This window comes from Dermacentor andersoni, chromosome 2 (assembly GCF_023375885.2).
Source record: "Dermacentor andersoni chromosome 2, qqDerAnde1_hic_scaffold, whole genome shotgun sequence".
NCBI classification, from domain to species: Eukaryota; Metazoa; Arthropoda; class Arachnida; order Ixodida; family Ixodidae; genus Dermacentor; species Dermacentor andersoni.
The window spans coordinates 170,380,210-170,401,141 of record NC_092815.1 but is presented as its reverse complement, the minus strand read 5'-3'; the positions used below and the strand labels follow the sequence as shown (position 1 = coordinate 170,401,141).

Genomic DNA, 20,932 nt, shown 5'->3' with positions numbered 1-20,932 from the left:
ACTAGCGGGACGAGTGCTTTATTAACTTAAGTTCATGCGTTTTACTGTAAAAAGCAGCATAAAATATTTCTGAAAGTCTTGCAGTAGGTACTTATTCTTGCACGTATAAAAATTCAATCGTTTGCTCGTTCCGTGCGACAGTCGGAAGTACTTAAGTTATGTATATCCAGTTCCGGCTTCGCGCTATTGGCTAGTCGCTCATAGCACTTCCGGGCGACGAGTGACGAATTCTAGATTTGCAGAACCGAGCGATCGCGCGACGAGACCGCGCGATCTGTTCAAGCGACGGCCCGATCCGTCGCTCGTCGCTGTCACGCACAATATCGCGCTCATCGGACAAGCGACGCGATGCAGATGGCTGTCGCGTTCGCTCGTCGCCTACAAATCGTACCCCATGCGAGCGATACGCGAGCGATGACTTCGAGCATGCTTCGAGTGACGTCTCCCCAGTGTTGCCGGTATGAGGGCAGCAATATAGGCGCCGAAACTAGTGCGACGCGTGCTTTATCAACTTAAGTTGATGTATTTTACTGTAAAAAGCAGCATAAAATATTTCTGAAAGTCTTGCAGTAGGTTCTTATCCTTGCACGTATGAAAATTCAATCGTTTGCTTGTTCCGTGCGACAATCGTTATGTACATCCAGTTCCGGCTTCGCGCTATTGGCTAGTCGCTCATAGCACTTCCGGGCGACGAGCGACAAATTCTAGATTTGCAGAACCGAGCGATCGCGCGACAAGACCGATCGATCTGTTCACGCGACGGCCCGATCCGTCGCTCGTCGCTGTCGCGCACAAAATCGCGCTCATGGGCTTTAGCCTTAAAAGCGTTTTTCCGAGTGTGAAAGAAGCCTGCAAATGCACGCAAAATTGCCGCGCGACTGGCCGCTCGAAGCACTTTGCGTGTATTTGCGTGCAGTCGCGTCCACAAGTGAGGGGCGTGAAAATATAAGATGGAAAGGAGCAGCTATTGCAATGCCGGGAGCAAGGGAGTGAGGGGGGAGGGCACATGTTAGCATAGGGCATGCGGGGTGTCGCAGGTGCCAGATGAATGTTTCTCTCATAAAGGAAAGCTGTCTTTGCCTCTTCCTTCGACTTTTCTCCACTGCTGTGGCTGCCGATGTCTTGCACGACGCGTTGGGAGGTGGTTCAGAGAGTGCAAGTTATGAACGTGGCAGAGACGAAAGGCGACGCGGGAAACCTTTCCATCGTTACAATGCCCTCTGGGGTTCCATGATCGTCGACAGTAGTAAATAATATCCGGGCCCCCTCCCCCTCCCGAAAAGCATTGCAGAAACTGCAGCGCTTTCTGGTATCGTGCAACACCCCAAAAGGAATCAACGAGAAGAAAGGGGGTTAACCGAGGGGCCCGATTTTTATTAGTCATACCATGAGAAGCCAACAAACACTGACATCAAGGACAACATAGGGGAAATTACTTGTGCTTCATAAATGAAATAAAGAAACGATATATTAATGGAAATTAAAGTGGATGAAAAAACAACTTGCCGCAGGTGGGAACCGAACCCACAACCTTCGCATTTCGCGTGCTATGCTCTACCAATTGAGCTACCGCGGCGTGGTTTTCCCATCCACTTTCGTGGGGCAACATTGATGCCTTCAGGTAGCATATGTGGGTTTATTGACCAGTTGCCTTCACCCAAAAAGATCACGTTCTCGTGACGCCTGCGGCAAAAAGGACGTTCCACGTCCGCCGCCAAGATCTGTTAGTGGTGGCGCTGGCTAACACTCCCAGGGTTCTACTAGAACACATGAATACCCAAGAAAGTGGACGGGAAAACCACGCCGCGGTAGCTCAATTGGTAGAGCATCGCACGCGAAATGCGAAGGTTGTGGGTTCGGTTCCCACCTGCGGCAAGTTGTTTTTTCATCCACTTTAATTTCCATTAATTTATCGTTTCTTTATTTCATTTATGAAGCACAAGTAATTTCCCCTATGTTGTCCTTGGTGTCAGTGTTTGTTGGCTTCTCATGATATGACCCCAAAAGGAAGGAACTCAGGAAGGAATGGAAGAGGAGGAGGAATAAACATTTATTCAAGAAAACTATAAATAAAAGAAAATACAGGCTTGCTTGTTTCTTCCGTCTTGTCGAGCCTTGCCACGCTTCGCTCGTAGTTCCCGTACATGTGGGGGAGGGCGGGAGAGGGAAAATTAGACTTGGGAATGGGAGGACGACAGCGGTTGCTCGCAAAATGGACAAATCAAAGTTCAAGGTACGGTGCCGTTCGTTTCCACTATTTCTGAAAAAATAAACACCGTGCAAATTGTTTTCAAGTGACGCACGGCGTGCACGCGCAAAGCCGCAACACCGTATAGGCGGCACTAATCTCGAGGTCGCGGGTTCGATCCCGACCGCGCCAGCCGCATTTGGACGGGGCCGAAATTCCCCCCCCCCCCCCAAAAAAAAAAAAAAACGCTAGCGTGTACTTAGCGTTAGGAGCTCGGTAAAACTAGAACCCCTCTGGGGTTTAAAATTATTCCGCAGTCCACCACTATGGCGTGCCTCATAATGCGGTTGTATAGTTTTGGTACGTACATCCCCATAATTCAATTAAGGGTTAACACTTCTGCCACGGTTGGCTGTGCCGGTTGGGGCACTGACAGTGTTAAATCTTCTTGCTGGTTGTGAACGCATCACCTCAGGCAACCACGTTAGCTTCTTGTTTATGTACTACGCAGAAAAACGGCAGTGGTGCGCGCAATTTAATGTTTAATGTCACCATTCTCGTACTGGACTAAACGATGAAGAAATTAAACATTCGCCGTCAACATCACTGCTGATTATCGTCAATCAAAGCAAACAGAGCACAGAAAGCTTCGCTTACATGGCTTCCCACAGTGCGTGGGATCCACATATTTTTGTTTTTGTTTAACCAATGCTCTAAACGTATTAGAACTTCTTCTTGGTCGAGTTGGTGTCCTGTCCTCTTCTTTGTCCGTGTTTCTTTGCGCTACAGCGGTTTCTCAAAACTCTAAACGTTTCTCGAGTGCTGACCGGTTAATGCGCGGCTCCCCCCCCCCCCCCCCCCTAGCGCCGGCGGCCGCGGAAACCGCCCCGCTTCGAAGGGGACGTCTGCATAACATCATCCTCATCATCATCGACGCTCCATAGTTGAATGTGAACAATGCGGAAGGGTGTAGTACGTATGTATGTAGTGTAGGAAGGGTCTATAGTATTGTTTTTTTCGTCGACTTTCTTTTTCCCTTTATCTTATCATGTTTAAACTTAAATTAAACAATCAATAATTTCCTCTAAAATTTTCTTGGCTTCATATGGTTTAAACTAACAAAAATCGAAGCCGCCAGGTTTCTCTTCTCGTTCTGCACACGCATTGCGAACGCACCGCTTCCTTCGCAGCGCTCAATAACAATGACACACACAAACAGAAGCGCACACGACGCAGGGCTCTGTCGTATTTCCTAGTGTGCGACCTTGTGCTATCTATAGCGTGCTGCAAAACAAGTGGCGTATTTTTGCTCTATACGTGCTGCTTTGTCGCTGCCCGTCATCTCGCGCTCCTCACAACACCGGCTCCAATACAAAGCGTAATCGTTCGCGGAAAGTATTTGCGAAACCGCCACGTATCCAGAGTAGAGTGCTCAGCAGTATACACCGTTTTTTCATGGGCGCCACCATATTGCTACGCAGTGGCGCCATCTATGGGCAGTCGGCATGCTGGCTTGGGCGAGCGCTCCGTTTTGCACGGCAGGTTCGGCGATAGTTTCTGGTGTTTGTTTTCGCTCTCTCGCGGTCTATTTAGCATGACGTGCGTCTTCTACGCACTAAACGGTTCCGTGAGACGTACTGAAGTGGGTTAATTCGGTATGGCCGGACTTTCTGCTGGCATTGAGGCGGACGGGGCACGCAGCGCGATGTGTGCGCGCATGTATTTGAGCCTACAATCAGCCTCGGAGATCAAGTGTGTATTTCTGAGTGTTCCATCCACTAATGTGACCTTATTGCAGTATTGTCCTCTAGTTCTAAACTGCGGTTTAGGAGAAATGAAACATAGGCGACAATCGTAACAGCGTGGGTATACCGTTCTGCTACGATAGGAGCTGTGGTGTTATACTTTGACAATTAAGCTTTCAAACTGTTCGTTGCAGGTTACATGGCGTGACTACTTGGTTCGATGGATAATGGTTTCCACCCATGAATAAAAATAGTTTTGAGTAGTAAAGCAGCATATCTTACAGTTACAGGCCAAAAAGGCAATGCCGAAGCACACAGCTTATAATATCTATCATGCTGGTTCACCAACCGCAGTGATCTCTGTGTTGAGCAGCGCCATCGGCCTCAGGCAGGAAGGCTAGCGTAGACATATAGTAATTTCAAGCCTCCCAGACTTGAAATGCGTGAGAACGATGCCGGTGTATCACAAATATTTGATAGCGCCTGCCGCTTATAGATGTTTCGTGGTTGCCTTAGGTTGGCCGTTCACGAGCATGCGCTCTTATGATTTTTGCTTTACTCCCTACGCCAAGCGATCAGACATTGAGCTGATTTACCATTTAATGCTCGTAATACCGAGACACCAGCTTTCTTTGTTGAATTAAAACCGGTATAAGCGAAATAGTTCACAACTGATACGCACACCGCGACTGATAATGCGCGTACTCCGCGGCTGATTATGCGGGTCACATTTTTGCGCCCCCCAAGACATATTTCTTCCTACTGTATTTACCTATGCTCCGAAATGCTTCCCTGACGACCTTATATAAACGAACATGGCGTAAATTTAACGAAGTACGATCTGAAACATGCCGAAATCGTTCAGCCAGCACGCGACAGCAATATTTTCTCAAGCAGCGCCGCGCCGGATCGCCCAAGTCAGAGAGGAGGAAAGGCTCGCCGCTCGCCTTATCCTCCTCGCCCGATGAAAAGGTCTCCACTCTTCGAGCGCGCAGTAGGCAAATGCCGCGCGGTGTTCCCTTTGCTTTTTTGTCTGCTGGTCGCGAGCTACATACGGCAATTTTTCGCAGTTTTACATTCGATCCTCATGTCGACTAAGGCTGATCGAACAAGCAACATATTGCGGGCGGTAAATGCTGAAGCTATCACAGCTGTCTCATCAGCGGAAGCGCACGATGTTTTCGCTTACTACAATGCAATGAACACGAGCACATCAATCGACTTCGCATGAAAAATCAGAATACCGACAAAAAAAAAAAAAAAGAAAAGAGTAGAGAGAAACCAGGGTGCAGCGGGCAAATTGTATCTGCTAGTATTTGCTCTGTTTTGAACACACTGTCCTAGAGTCGCATAGACAGAACAATCGTACAAGCAACACAATGAATTGGCAGAGTTGGTATGTTAATATTCTTGGCGTATATGTGCAGCGCGACACAGATGTGTTGTTCATTCTTTGTACCGCGTCTGTGTCGCGCTGCGCATATGCACCAAAAATTGCACAAGTGAACAGCCTCTCATGCCAAGCGTGCGCATTTCAGCGTGTACAGGAGTGTTACTCGATATAAATGCTGCTTTAGTGTAAACAAGCCGAACTCACCTCTGTAAACAAGGCGACGCACCTCGCATATCGTGGTCCCTTTCGGAGCCGGCCGGTCTCGTCCGTCTGCAGGGCGCCGCGTAAAAAGCCTTGCCACCTTCCGTGCGGTTCGTGCAGTTTGGTGCGCTGCACCCCATCATACTGGAATATAAATGTCAAATTATGATGTTTTTCGCATCACTTCACCAAAGTCATTCACTTAATATCGTCGACTACCGTACCTGCAACCCGGAGCCGATTGGTACAACGCACGCTTGACGATCCGGAAGCGAGTCGGCGCCGCGCCCGTAAAGTTGGCTTCGCAGCGGCGCATTTGAACATTTGACATTTTGCATCACGTGATAGTGCTCAGCGAATAGCGGTGCGAGCGGCGCCGAAAAGGTTATGCGCAACTGTGCTCCCTGCGGGAGCATATACAGGAACGCTAAGCATTGCATTCCTGTGTATATGTTTAGGTAGTGGGTTTTAAAGGTACACTAAAGGAGAAAAAACAAAACGTCCTGAGCTGTCTTAGCAAATCGCCCTTCCACATCAACGACAACAGAAGAGGCAGAAAAATGAAAGGCGGGTGGCGACCGCTGCCTCAAGGACTTTGGTGGCGGCGGGTATGACCTAATTAAATTATTTTACTCGGTAAAGATGAACCACAACGTACTCCGTAAGAGCCACGGACCGCACTTAGGAAGTTTCAAGAGCCGGAGTGGCCCGAGATGGCAAAACAAGAAGGAAAGAAAGAAAAAGAAATACAACGACGTCGAGCTCCCTCCACACTGATGTATCGGCGCGAAAAAAAGAAATTTACTACTCGTTTTTGCCAGCAATCAACATATTACCGCGCGAAATAACAAAAATATAGTTTTGAAAGAATACCTATAATCAGTAACTATAACTGTAACTAGTTGGGCTTGTTGGTGGAACGTAGTGGAAGGCTACAGCACGGGAACCGACGGAAGCAAAGGAGGCACACAAAGTACTGTGTACTTTGTGTGCCTCCTTTGTCTTTGTCAGTTCCCGCACCTGTAGCCTTCCACTACCTATATAATCAGTCTAAACTGACCTAGCGTTTCTCTTCTGTGTCAGTTTGAGATATCGTGTGATTGAGATATGCGTTTTATTTTTCGAATTACGTGACAGCTTCCACCGAGTGAGCGAAGCGCCACGTTGCCGTTCCCGTGAAATTCTGTCTGGCGCACGCGCGGAACGATATATCTCAAGTTTACTTACAATCGAGGTGTGGACGCTGTCGTATTCGGCGCTGCACTCTTTCGAGCGCGCGTGAGCGCCGAGCACCTGCCCTCTGCACCTGCAGGAAAAAAAAAGAAGTCAACGAGAAGAAGAAGAAAGTCACGTAACCTCACCACTGGGAGGGTGGCAGCTGGCGCCCTTCCTGGCCAGTACGCGAAAAAGAAAAAGAAAAACCTGCAGCTGCAGTTTAGAACAACGAATGAGAATAGCCACTCGGTGGCATTCTCGTCTGCTTGCCGAGGACAGCTATAGCAGACTGGCGTGAATCCCATCCGTGCTGTTACGTTTCGCCTACGGCGCGCGGTATAGCCGGCGCGGATGCAACGGACGCCGGGGCTTCGTTCAAAGCGGCGGACATTTTGGCCCGTTCGGAGCTGCCGCAAAGCCTCCCCGCCAAGCGCGTCCAGGCGTGTTTCAGTGCCACGTGTCTTCGTGTGTGCGTGTGTGTGTGTGTGCCCACGCTTGTCAAAGCGCGGCAGCCGGGGAGAGGAGCTCCCCAAGTGTGAAGCGAGGAGGCCTGATCGGCGCCGGCTTGGCGATGCGTCACTCCACTCGTCTCAACATGTCTCTCAGCCTGTCCGGGCCCAGAGTCACGTGGTCTCATCCCGAGACGTTCCCTCTTGCCCTCAACCCCCGAGAGTATAAGAGCAGCTGCCCCCGGACGCCGAGAGAGAGGCTCCGATTTCTTCTGTCGAGTTACGTGCTCTCCCGTCTCTCACTTCGGTCGACCTGACCGCCCGCTCTTTTGCGATGTTAGAACAAACCAGTTGTTCTGTTACCAGTCGACTCATGCTTTGCCGGGACCTTCGGATGCTTCCAGTGCCCCAGGCCGCCAGGCCAACGCTACCCTTGGGGCTTGCGACCCATTTGCAACAACGGGCGTCAGCACTGAGGTTCCAACAACTCGTGCCAGTGGTGCGATTCCAACAACTGGTGGCAGCGGTGGGATCGCGACAACGGAGGCCAGCAGCGAAGAGATGCGGTTGACTGTATGCTGAGCAGCACAACGACCATCCGGGAGCAGTGCAACGAGCCCTGTGTGATGACTGGTTGCCTGCAGCGGAACGACTGCGCTGAATTCTTGGCTGCGAGGTTTGGTGAGTGCGGGACTTTCTTCTTCTGAGTTTTGCCAGGCTTTTGTTAGTGTCAGAAACAGAGCTGGTAATTGTGGTTGTCGTTGCTGCCGGGTTAGTTTGCGGCAAGACAATAGTAGGCAGTAGAGAAAGCAGCATTCAGAGCAGCCATGGATTTGAAGTCGTTGCGCAAACCGAAATTGCTGGAGCTTGCAAGAGAGTTGGGTCTGGATGTCTCAGACAAACTCAGAAAACCGGAACTGCTAAGGGCTATTCTTGAGTTAGAAGCTGAGGATGACGAGCTGTCGGAATGCCTTGAGACCATTGAGGAGCGGGCAAAAAGACAGGAGCGCGAACTTAAAGAGCAAAAAGAAAGACATGAGCGCGAACTTCAAGAGCAAAAAGAGAAACAGGAGCGCGAACTTAAAGAACAGAAACAGGAGCGCGAACGAAAAGAACAAAAAGAAAAAGAAGAGCGCGACCGTCAACACGCTTTGGAAATGAAGCGTCTCGAGGTAGAGATGGAACGCGCTCGTAATGGAAGTCAGGCACACGGTGCAGGAGAACGAGTATCGTTCAAAATGACTGACCTGATGCGGCCGTTTAAGCTTGGAGAGGACATTGGTTTGTTCCTGGTTAACTTTGAGCGAACGTGCGAGAAGCAGGGGTTCTCTCGGGAAACGTGGCCACAGCGCTTGCTCACTTTGTTACCCGGCGAGGCGGCCGACGTAGTCGCTCGCTTGAAAAGAGAGGAGGCAGAGGATTTCGACCAAGTGAAATCGAGTCTGCTAAAAAAGTACAGGCTGTCCGCGGAGGCGTTCCGTCGGAAGTTTCGGGAAAATGAGAAAGGCAAAAGTGAGTCATATACAGAGTTTGCCTACAGGCTTATGTCAAACATGCAGGAGTGGCTCAAAGAAGAGAAAGCGTTTGGTGACCACGAGAAAGTTCTGCAGTGTTTCGGGCTAGAACAGTTTTATAGTCGGTTACCTGAGAACGTGCGGTACTGGGTCTTGGATAGGCCAGACGTTAGTACGGTGGCTCGAGCCGCTGAGCTAGCCGAGGAGTTTGTGACGCGTCGGGCTCGCGGAGCTAAGGACGGTCAAAATGGTGAATTTGGCTCCAAGTTTGAGAGGCCAAAGTTCACGCCCATGAGAGCAAAGGGGGACACACGTAGTGCGGATGCGAGTGAAAGCAGTCCGACCGAACGTAAGGAGACGGCGGCAACCGAAGCCGAACGCAGAAAGCGGTTCGAGACGAGGCAAGCGCGCGTTTGTTATACGTGCCAGAAGCCGGGTCACTTTTCGGCGCAGTGTCTAGAAACAAAAACAAAAGTCGTGTTTTTGTCTTTATGCAGCACTGACGAGAACATGAAGCTTCTCGAGCCTTACATGCGAGACCTCCTCGTGAACGGGAAAGAGTGCCGAGTGCTTCGCGATTCCGCAGCTACAATGGATGTAGTTCACCCCTCTTACGTAGAACCCGATATGTTCACGGGCGAGTGTGCATGGATCAAGCAAGCCGTGGAAGCTCATAGCGTGTGTCTGCCCGTAGCAAAAGTGCTTATTGAAGGACCTTTCGTAGCGCTTGAGACGGAGGCCGCAGTGTCATCTATGCTGTCCCCCCAGTACCCGTACCTATTTTCGAACAGGTCCGATCACCTCCTGCGCGAGAAGGGGCTTTTGTTTGGTGAGGCTAGCGTTCAGGCCTTAACCAGATCGAAGGTTCGGGAGCTCGCTGCAAAGGCGGTAGTTGCGGGGCCGACGTTGTCGAACAATGAAAAAGGGTCAGAGGCGCAGCAAGCTGATATTCAGAGCACGTCCGAACTGAATAAAATTGAGCCTGTAGCGTTGAAGGCACCAGATACTGGAGAGGAAATGCCCGACACGGGAAAGTTAGAAGAGCTATCTGCAGATTTGCTCATCGCGCCTACGTCAGATGGACTTAACAGGTTGCTAAAAGTCAGCCGGTCGGCTTTGATAGCCGAGCAAAAGAAGGATGGCAGCCTAGAAAACATCCGCTGCATCGTCAAGGAAGGTATTGCCAAGAAAAATGCTCGCTTTGTGGAAAGAGGTGGGGTCCTGTACCGGAAGTATCTAGACCGCAGGGGAGTGGAGTTCGATCAGCTGATCGTGCCTCAGTGCTACCGTCAGGATCTGTTGCGCTTGTCGCATGGGGGTTCGTGGTCCGGACACCTAGGAGTTAAGAAAACTAAGGACCGTCTCTTGCAGGAGTACTATTGGCCAGGGTGTTTTCGGGACGCAGACCACTTTGTGAAGACATGTGACACCTGTCAGCGGGTGGGCAAACCAGGGGACAAATCGAGGGCGCCGTTGAAGTTAGTACCTATCATTACGGAGCCTTTTAGACGGCTCGTTATTGATACAGTGGGACCTCTGCCGGTAACAGCCACAGGGTACAGACACATCTTGACTGTGATCTGCCCATCGACAAAGTTCCCTGAAGCAGTACCGCTTAAGGAACTCAGCTCAGTTGAGATAGTCAATGCACTACTGTCCATATTTGCGCGAGTTGGTTTTCCTGCGGAAATCCAATCAGATCAGGGCTAGTGTTTACTAGCGCTTTGACGACAGCCTTTCTCGAAAGGTGCGGGGTAAAGCTGTTACACAGCTCAGTGCACCACCCCCAGTCGAATTCCGTTGAGAAGCTCCACTCCGTCATGAAGCGCGTGTTGAGAGCATTGTGTTTTGAACATCAAACTGACTGGGAGCTGTGTCTGCCTGGGGTGATGTTTGCATTACGGACCGCGCCGCATGCGGCTACGGGGTTTTCGCCAGCTGAGCTAGTGTACGGTCGCTCGCTGCGATCTCCGCTTCGCATGCTTTGAGAATCGTGGGAAGGCAGGGGCGACGACCCAGTCGTGGTGGAGTACGTGCTTAGGCTCCTCGAACGCTTAAGAAGGGCACAGGAGTTGTCAGGTGAAGCAATGGCAAAGGCCCAGCAGAGGGCCAAGGTTTATTATGATCGGACAGCCAGGGCCCGTCGTTTTGAGGTGGGCGATGAGGTCATGATATTGCGCACATCGCTAAAAAACAAACTCGACGTGCAGTGGGAGGGCCCAGCACGGATTGTTCAAATACTGTCGGACGTTAACTACGTAGTGAGTCTGCCAGGAAAGCGGAAAGCACAGCAAGTTTACCACTGTAATCTGCTCAAACCCTATAAACAACGGGAAGCAGTGGTGTGCATGATGGTAAACGTTCCCGAAGAGCTTCCGGTCGAGCTTCCGGGACTAGGCTCAGTGACGAACAGGAAAGACACCGATCAAGTCATTAGTGACTTAATCAGTAAAGCATCGCTGTCGCCTGAGCAGAAAACCGAACTACACCAGCTCTTACAAGAGTTTCAAGGTCTGTTCTCTGAGAGGCCTGGTAGGACTTCTGTCCTTACTCATGACATAGAACTTACCTCCCCAGAGCCAGTACGATCCAAGGCGTACCGGGTGTCACCCCGCCAGAGCGATATTATGGAGGCTGAGGTAAAGAAAATGCTACAGCTCGGTGTTATTGAGGCGGGTGAGAGTGATTATACCTCCCCTTTGATTTTAGTTGAGGTACCGGGCAAGGAACCTCGTCCTTGCGTCGACTACCGCAGGCTTAATTCCATCACGAAGGATCAAATTTATCCGATCCCTAACATCGAGGAGCGCCTTGAGAGAGTGAGTAGCGCTCAGTTTATTTCCACCCTAGATCTTGTCAGGGGTTATTGGCAGGTTCCACTTACAGAAGAGGCTAGTAGGTATGCGGCGTTCATTTCACCAATGGGGACATTCCGTCCTAAAGTTTTGAGTTTTGGTTTGAAGAACGCGCCATACTGCTTTTCAAGCCTCATGGATAAAGTGTTGCGGGGACAGCAAGAATTCGCTTTACCGTATCTAGACGACGTAGCGATATTCTCCGCATCCTGGCCTGAGCATATGGCTCACTTGCGGGCAGTGCTAACCCGCCTGCGCGATGCGGGCTTGACAGTCAAGGCTCCCAAGTGCCAGTTAGCACAGGCCGAGGTTGTCTACCTCGGACACGTGATTGGTCGGGGTCGTCGCCGCCCCTCTGAAATAAAGGTGGCCGCTGTGCGAGACTTCCCGCAACCGCGCACGAAGACCGGTATTCGGTCGTTCTTAGGTGTCGCCGGCTACTATCAGAGGTACATCCCCAGGTACTCTGATATCGCGTCTCCCTTGACGGATGCTCTAAGAAAGACAGAGCCGCAAACAGTCGTCTGGGATGAGACAAAGGAAAGAGCTTTTAGCGCCCTAAAGAGCGCCCTAACAAGCCAGCCTGTGCTACGATCGCCCGACTACACAAAAGGGTTCGTTGTTCAGTGTGATGCTAGTGAGCGAGGCATGGGCGTTGTACTGTGCCAACGGGAAAATGGAGAAGTAGAACACCCCGTCCTGTATGCTAGTCGTAAGCTGACGAGTCGTGAGCAGGCGTATAGCGCCACCGAGAAAGAGTGTGCGTGTATCGTGTGGGCCGTTCAGAAATTGTCATGTTACCTAGCTGGCTCGAGGTTTATCATTGAGACGGATCACTGCCCTCTCCAATGGCTGCAGACCATCTCTCCCAAAAATGGCCGCCTCCTGCGCTGGAGCCTCGCTTTGCAACAATATTCCTTTGAGGTGCGTTACAAAAAGGGGAGTCTCAACGGTAACGCCGATGGCTTAAGTCGAAGCCCCTAACGTGGGAATCAGCCTCAAAATTGCTTGTTACGGATGTTTTTCTTCCTGAGGCAGGATTTTTTTTAACTTATTGCTTTTGTGTAGTGTTTCAAAGTGATGATGTGCTTTCTAGTGCAATTTTCCGATTTGTGGACGCGTTCTGAGTGCTGCTAAACTACTGTAAGGAACTAGGCAGCAGTATAAAAGGGGAAAGAGCCTGGCAGGGCTTAGTGAGGGTTGTGCCGTGCTTGCTGACTGAGCGGTTGACTTTCGGCGTAGTTCTAACGCTTGCCGGAAACGAGAACAAAAATGTCAACTCTCCCGAAGTCACTTTGCAGTGTCCTGTGTGCACCTGAACGTGAGAACGAGGGCTTCTCTGTGCGCTGCGCTCAAGAAACGCCAAAGGACGCCCGACTTCGGTTATGAGCATCATCGAGCGACATCCCTCCGGACAGCGGATGCAGTCCCCTGACCATCGGGATCTCCTTCCCCCGGCGGGGCGGTCTGTTACGTTTCGCCTACGGCGCGCGGTATAGCCGGCGCGGATGCAACGGACGCCGGGGCTTCGTTCAAAGCGGCGGACATTTTGGCCCGTTCGGAGCTGCCGCAAAGCCTCCCCGCCAAGCGCGTTCAGGCGTGTTTCAGTGCCACGTGTCTTCGTGTGTGCGTGTGTGTGTGTGTGCCCACGCTTGTCAAAGCGCGGCAGCCGGGGAGAGTAGCTCCCCAAGTGTGAAGCGAGGAGGCCTGATCGGCGCCGGCTTGGCGATGCGTCACTACACTGGTCTCAACATGTCTCTCAGCCTGTCCGGGCCCAGAGTCACGTGGTCTCATCCCGAGACGTTCCCTCTTGCCCTCAACTCCGAGAGTATAAGAGCAGCTGCCCCCGGACGCCGAGAGAGAGGCTCCGATTTCTTCTGTCGAGTTACGTGCTCTCCCGTCTCTCACTTCGGTCGACCTGACCGCCCGCTCTTTTGCGATGTTAGAATAAACCAGTTGTTCTGTTACCAGTCGACTCATGCTTTGCCGGGACCTTCGGATGCTTCCAGTGCCCCAGGCCGCCAGGCCAACGCTACCCTTGGGGCTTGCGACCCATTTGCAACAACGGGCGTCAGCACTGAGGTTCCAACAACTCGTGCCAGCGGTGCGATTCCAACAGTGCAGATTGCCCTCCGTTCCGAGATCGCCGTCATGCTCTTTGCTGCGTCTGCCCTCCCTGCGCTAACGGTCGGCAAGGCAAGTGATCGAGTAGGGAAAGCCTCTGTGTGGGCGATTTCTGCGGTGTACTATATTACGCCCTGCGAGATCGCATTATTATTACTTACAGCGCGCCCTAAAAGAACATGGACAAAGAAGAGAGACGAAACACGAGCGCTGACTCACGACTGAAAGTTTATTGCATTCAAACAGGCGTATAAATATAAAAGCTCACACATGCGGGATAATAATGCAGATGTGCCGACTCGTGCAGCTATAGCTATACCGTGCTGCGAGATCGGGCTGCTCGTCGCAGCCCTTGGTCACGGCGCCCGATCGCGGAAATGATGACCGTTCCATAAACGTTTCACTCGAAAGCACGGCGACCGGAAGCCTTCCTCCGGGCTGCCGTCGTCTGCTCGTAGCTACTCGCGCATGACACCACTATACTCACTCAACGGATTCATTGTTGTTGCCTCCGAGATGGTGCAGTCTCGGAGGCCACGTCACGTGTGCTTGGGCTTTGATACCGTTGCTCAAAGGCGACTAGCCCCTGTTTTGTCTCTGGTCTCCTGTTGTAGAATGAATTAAATAAACGTGGGGAAACCCGTTCCTACTGGCGTGCAATAACGGGCTTATAGCCAATTGACATTAAATGAATAAAAAGGGGTTCTTAAAATTAACCCAAAGCGCTTATTTTTTAGACAAGAACCAATTGAAAAACTAAATGTGGGCACGGTAGCTCCTAGTGTCCTAAGGTCCGGTCAACGAGGGCAGAAGGCCCTCGCGTAGAGCGTTTAACGCATGTATGAAAAGGATGGAAAGGCGGTGGTGCCGGGTTCGAGTCCCGAATAAGGACGAATTTTTCTTCAAATGCGAGGCTTTTCTTTCGAGAAAGCTGTATGGGTTTCCTTTGTAGCACTTAGTTACGTTTGGGTGAATGTCTCATTTTCCCTTATTAATTACTTCTCACCACATTACGGGTTTCCGCAGAACTATTACGAGTAACTGTGTTCTAGCTGTTGCCTGATGTCCGCATGTGGCGGGGCGTAAACCCCCGCCACCGTGAAGGCGCGGGACGGCGCAGAGAATGTTACCGCTACGACGTGTGTGGAAACCAGAAGTAGGGAAACAGTCATACGCCCAGACCCTTCGGAAAACACTACCGCTTTTTGGATTTTCTGGTGCTTTAAATTGATGAAAAGGAGATGGTATGCCAGGAATCTCGTTCGCCCTCGCATGCTTCGGTCGCACACGATCGCGAACGAGATTGCCCTGGCCTCCATAGCACGTATCAGCACCGCCATTGCGTTCTTTGTATGGTCTGTGTTTGCCTGAATAAACTTGAGGTTAAGTCTCCGTTCCTGCAATCTACAATTCATGCCAATTTCTCCTTGCCAATGGAGATTGCTAATTGTTTGTTTAATGTATTCCTCACTTCCCTCAGTCCCTCCCCCTCCCCCGCGAAGACCATCACGCCGTAAATTGACCCGCTCGCTCTGTTTGCGTGGTGCGACCTCAGTCAGCAATGTCCGTCGGCGGCAATGACGAGTATGTGAAACCATCAAGGCTGATATCTCCGTCCCTCCACGCCGTCTCGCGAATTCACGCGCGGGGGGAACCCGCGTCTTGCAACAATACGGGAGAAGCGCCCTCCAAGGGTCAATGTAAAAATCTCTCCCATTTTTTTTAGCATGGGGGACGCTTGCTCCCTCGTCACCGTTCATCTCTTTAACTACGTCGGAACGTACAAGCATGTGGCCTGAACAAACGCATACGACGCTAACTTTCTTTCGCTTGTGAGAATTTGTCGGCAATAAAATTACGTAAAAATTACGAAAAACAATGTTTCATTAAATGTTAAACCTGCTAAAACGCCCTGTAGTGCCCCATATCGTGTGGCCTGTTGCAGTAAGCGTTGTCAGATTATCACTCCCCTTCCCCCCAACACATTTATAGGTGAAAATATTCCTATTTTTCCGCGGTAAAATTTCGTTTTGTTTTCCACATAAACAAATTTGTTAGGAAAATGTTTCTAGAAAAGTGTTGCTTGTTCTATTTTTTATTTGTATCTATGAAGAAAAATCAATTTCAGGCAGGTTGTCGAACCTCCTTTCTTCGCTCCCGTTTTCGTTTCGGTTCACCGAGAACGGTTCAGTTCCGGTTCAAATCTGGAACGGAAAAGTAACGGTTCAAACCGGCTCGAATCGGTTCAGATTCATTTGCAGAACCAAAGAATAAAACAAGAAAACAGCACAAGTTTATTTTGTACAAAAAACTCGATGCTACTCCAGTTTCACTGAAAGGTTACGCCTGTTTGTTCTTCAGGTTGCACGTAGTTACCGAAGAGTTATGCAGATTCCAACACCAATGCTGGAATCTATGAATCGAACCTTCATTGAGGGGAAGGGAGAGAGAGGAAAATATATTGAGGAAACGCAGAGAGTCATCCAGTCTGCCACGCTGTTCAAGGAGCAATGGGGGAGAGGAGGAAAATAGGGGACAGAGGAGTAATGATGAGCACAGGCAAGCAGGACAGAGACTGTATACACGCTCGTGTTCAAAGCGCCCGTTCACTGCCTTGATTCTATGCATGTGCTAAATAAATATTCTAAGATGACCTTGATAACTCTCTTCATAGTTATGCCTGGTCGACGACTTAGTAACACTTTCTAGCTGAACGGCCTGTTGTTAATGGCACTAACGAAGAGATCAGTGCCTGCCGTTCACAGTCACAACAGGGTCAAGCAACAAGTATAACGTGCTTCACTGTCTCGGGTATTTTGCACGCATCGCAGTCTTGCTAGCGAGTCTTTAGGTCGGACGCGATGTAAATGTTGTCGCGTTAACACAACACCTAGTCTGACAAATTACGTAAGATGTTGAAAGCCGTACTAACTACACCGCTACTATTAAAACCGTGGGAGGATGGTGTGTATCTACAGATGAGGTAGCATAGTTGAGCCACAAGTGCTGGCAATGCGTGGTTGAAAAGCTCCAGAAAAGGTGGCCTACCTTAACCGCAAACTGTTATCTTTTTCACTTGGGTATCGCTCCAGGGTAAAACAAAATTTTAACGTTCTGGTTCAGTTCCGGTTCGATTAAATAACGTTTCTTTCTTTATTTTTCGGTTTTGGTTCAGTTCCGACTCGATACCCTGCTTTCAAAACATCTACAATTAAATGAACTCCTCCTATGCTGATATAAAATGAAATTATGGTATATATCAGTCTAGCAGAAAGATGCCCAAAAGACTGCATTGAGTTTGTCACATCTTCATGTGTGGGCAGCCGTGTGGAGAATAAAAAAAAAATAGTTTCCAGTGATACATCTGTAAACCTCACACATAAAGTGCTTTTTGTCAGCCATTCACGCTCTCAAACCTTCTGTTACCTAACCCAGAAAACATTTCGTCAATGGGCTGTTACACTTTACACTCCGAAGACCATAGTCAAAGATCCTACTTAGCGGCGCAAGCAAAACATAAATATCAATCATTGTTTAGTTTTTGAAACATGAGCATGTCCTTGCCAAACACACGCTGGTGGCACATGAATGTGTGGCTGTACATGAAAGCTGCGGTAGTCATCAGTTCATTGGAGGAATTCAGCCCTTGAACAAAGAATCATCCAACCAACTTTCCTGACGCTTCTTCCTAGTTTTATTTTTTACTGTGCCGCAGTAACCAGAAAGCTTATTGTACGAGTGCTTACGTGAGCGCAAGAGAATGTTCTTTTTTAGAGCAGTCCTTGCAACGAGCTGTCTCAAGTGCGAAGAAAGCTGGCCACTCAGTGGATATTTTAGATCTAGAAACTATGCAAAATAGCGTCTGCGTGATGGTCTAAGCATGTCGGATTGGCTTGGTTTCAATTAGCTACTCACAAAAGCAATAATTATTGCAACTGTTAGCACTATACGCCCTCTCTCTCCAAGAAAATAAAATTTTAAAAACCCGTTTTCGACCGGTCACCAAATTCCCGCGTTTTACATCGTCAAAAAAGTGAGATCTCCTTATTCCTGCGGACCAGTGGCGTAGCTAGGTCGTCTAGCACCCGGGGCCCATAGGTCTTCTGTCACCCCCCCACCCCGGTTGTAGCCGGCGGAAAGAGGGGTGTCTTCGGACGTATATGAACAGCAATGCTTCAGCAATGCAACACGTGGAAACAGTAGTTGCACCGCCAAGAAGGTGACTGAGATTGATTGTGGTGCCAAGAAGAAACGGGCGCAATTGAAAGAGATCTTAAAGGCGCTGACAACCAATTTTGATGCTACCCATTTTTTTAGTGCAATGGACAGCTTACCAGTCAGAGTGTTGAATCATGCATGCAAGTTAATGTGGAAAACGCTGTGGAAAATTTTTTTATCAGAATTTTTCGATCTGCATTGAGGATGCAGTCATTCACTGCAAGCATGCTGGAAACAGTGATGCGTGTGCGCGATAGCGATTACACGCCGGCCATACTGGGAGAGACAAAAGACAAGTGTGGTCGTAGCTGTGAGAAAGTAATTTATTTATCAGGCCAATGTTCCTGCGATTCATGTTTTTTGTAATGATAAATTATTTTTTACAATAATAGCTACGTGCCTTGCTGTCCAACAGCTTTTGTCATTAACAAGTGCCAGGGTGTTTTTTAGCCAAGCCAAGTTCACTCTTAAGTGAATGAAATCGCGTTTTTACACGTGATAGGCAGCTCAGCGTATCGCCGTAGCCGCGCTTGTCCTTTTGATTTCTGAAGCATAACGTCTTTCGAAGTCCTGAGCCATCTGGAACAAATGGTTTTAGCTAGCATGCGTGCTCAGAATTGCGCGCAAGTACAACTGCAATCATGTTCGCCGCCATGCACTGAGGGACTCGAGCGCCGCTCGTTAAAGCGCAGTTTTTTTCTTCTTGCTTCGTAATGCGCCTAAAGTAAAGCGCAAAGGCAACGAACTGCAATATTAAGCAATAATATGTGGCACTTAATAACAGCCGACTCACGCACAGTAACATCATGTACTACATCCGAAGTGCCAAGGCTTCACCGCCAGTTAGCTCCACTTACTGGTTTTAAATGCGTGAGCAGTTCTATGCTTACCCAACGAGAAAACAGTCCGTTCCTCCGTCCGTCCGTCCGTCCTGTAAGAAGACCGCTTTCGAGCGAGCGCCCGCAGCAGCAAGTGAATTTACTTTCACGCCGCCTCTCGCTGCAACGCCAACGAGGTCGCGAGAGCACAGCGCTCACGAAGCTCTCGGGACACGCCTCGCTCTGCCGCTTTCAAGCTACGGGCCCGCACGTCTCTCTCCAAGCGGCGAGAACACAACGCGCGAAGCTATCAGCAGTCGGCGCTCTTTGTCGGCTTCGCACATCGTTTTCAAGATGCGGCCCGCGCGGCGATGCCGTACGAAGCCGCCGCCTGAGTACGTTTGGTCACGGTTCATAATGGATCGACGCCGATGGATAAGGCGCTAAAGAGCGATAACGGCTTATGGTGATAGGAACGTCATGGATGGATGGGTCGGGCCACCAGGCTCTTGTTAATATATTGCCTATCCTACCTGTATTAAAAAAAAAAAAAGGGTGGAAAGAAGAATTCCCATCACCAAACTTTCTGAGCTCCTACTGGTAACATTGTTTTTGTACGCCTCTGCTGTTTATTGTTTCCCTTCTTCCACCAGTCTTCCAATCGCCGCTTACTAATCTCTACTGCACACATCTTTATTTTCCCCCTGCTCTCGCTGAACCAAGGGGCTTGAAGGAGGCCAGAGGTGTCTAAATCAAACGCTGGACAGATATCTTCACATTCTAATAAAACATGCTCCATCGTTTCCCTAGCTTTACCGCAGCAAGCACGTGCTTTTTCGTCCTTGTTGTATCTCGCTTTATAAGTGCGTGTTCTAAGACATCCTGATCTCGCTTCGAAAATAGCTTCCCTTTGAGTTATCATAAATTGGTCATTTCCTGATTTCGTTTTTTCCTCCTAAGTAGTTACTCATAGCAGGTTTCTTTTACCCTTGCTGCCACCCACGAGATTGTCTCAGCCTCTCCGACTTTCCGCTTGACGTTCTTTGTTACCATGTTGCTCACCATACCGGTCGCCTATTTGCTGGTAAGCTTCCTAGTTCTTTTCCTCCATTGTGAATCGATGTTTTTCTTGAAATATCTGAGCACTCCCCCAGCCCATGTACTTTCTTTCATATTCTTCAGTCGTCCTTCATAATCAATTTGCTTCTGAGCTTCCCTCACTTCAAAACTTTTCCAGCCCGCAGTCATCAGCGCACCTGGCGCCGCCAGCTGCAGTACTTTGCTTGCGTCATCAATGCTCCTTGCGCCACCGTCGGCACCAGTTCGTGTCGCCACTGCGCTGTCGTTAGTACTCGCCCGATCAAGTTTCATAACATTGATAATAGGGAGTTTTAGAATAGGGGCCCCAAACGTTTTGGGGCCCCAAAGAAATAGCGTCGAAGCCACTGCGCATGCGCGAGACGCAAACTGCGTTTGGGTTTTGCGTTGGGAACGCTATTTCGCCGATTTAGCGGGAGCTCAAATAGCGTTCCCAAAAGCTTTGCGTCAACAAACATGGCGGCACCCATCGAAGCGACGGCTCTAACCTAGCACCAAACTGGGTTCGATTCGCGGTAATGCGTGAAGTTCGCAAGCTAGGAGAAGTGACTGCAGTTATCGCTTTCTCTCAACTAGCGTCTGTTATGAAGATTGATTCATTAGACGCCGCTGATTCCGAATTCGAGTGTGGATTTTATGGCTCGTAGGCCTAACGCGGCTAAGCTTGGCTGGTGAAGGCACGTAAAGTTGGTTTTGTTGCTCCAAACTAAGCACAACTAATTGTTTGCTGCTTGAAGAATAACCTCTAAATTGTAATTAAACGCGAATACACGCAAGTCAAAATTAGTATTCATATCATAAGACGGTATACTTTATTTAATTATTTTTTATCGTTTTTCTTAGACGCCGTAGTGGCGCTGTCAGCGCAAGACGCTATCTGCAAACGCAAAGCCCTATTCTAAAACTCTTCACTCCAGCGTGCCCCAACGCTAACATCCGCAAAGCTCTTTGGGGCCCCAAAATATTGGGGCCCCTATTCTAAAACTCTCTAATAGGGAGTTTTAGAATAGGGGCCCCAAACGTTTTGGGGCCCCAAAGAAATAGCGTCGAAGCCACTGCGCATGCGCACGACGCAAACTGCGTTTGGGTTTTGCGTTGGGAACGCTATTTCACC

At 49.6% G+C, this 20,932-nt stretch overlaps 1 protein-coding gene and 1 long non-coding RNA gene across 5 annotated transcripts in view; one reads left to right on the top strand and one right to left on the bottom strand.

Moving 5' to 3' along the window:
* The window catches only part of LOC129387247 (uncharacterized), a 35,082-nt gene extending 27,841 nt beyond the window's left edge, over nt 1-7,241 (bottom strand). The window contains exons 1-4 of one of the 3 annotated variants that reach the window (XR_008614498.2): nt 6,889-7,241; nt 6,755-6,833; nt 5,531-5,671; nt 2,029-2,260 (exon numbers count right to left, since the gene is read on the bottom strand). This is a non-coding gene — a long non-coding RNA (uncharacterized lncRNA). Of the gene's footprint in view, nt 1-2,028; nt 2,261-5,530; nt 5,672-6,754 lie in introns of those variants that run through there. The other 2 variants (XR_008614495.2, XR_008614496.2) reach the window with 2 other exon arrangements.
* Nucleotides 1-20,932, top strand: part of LOC126540457 (secernin-2) — a 127,456-nt gene that overhangs the window by 54,405 nt on the left and 52,119 nt on the right. The window lies entirely within an intron of this gene.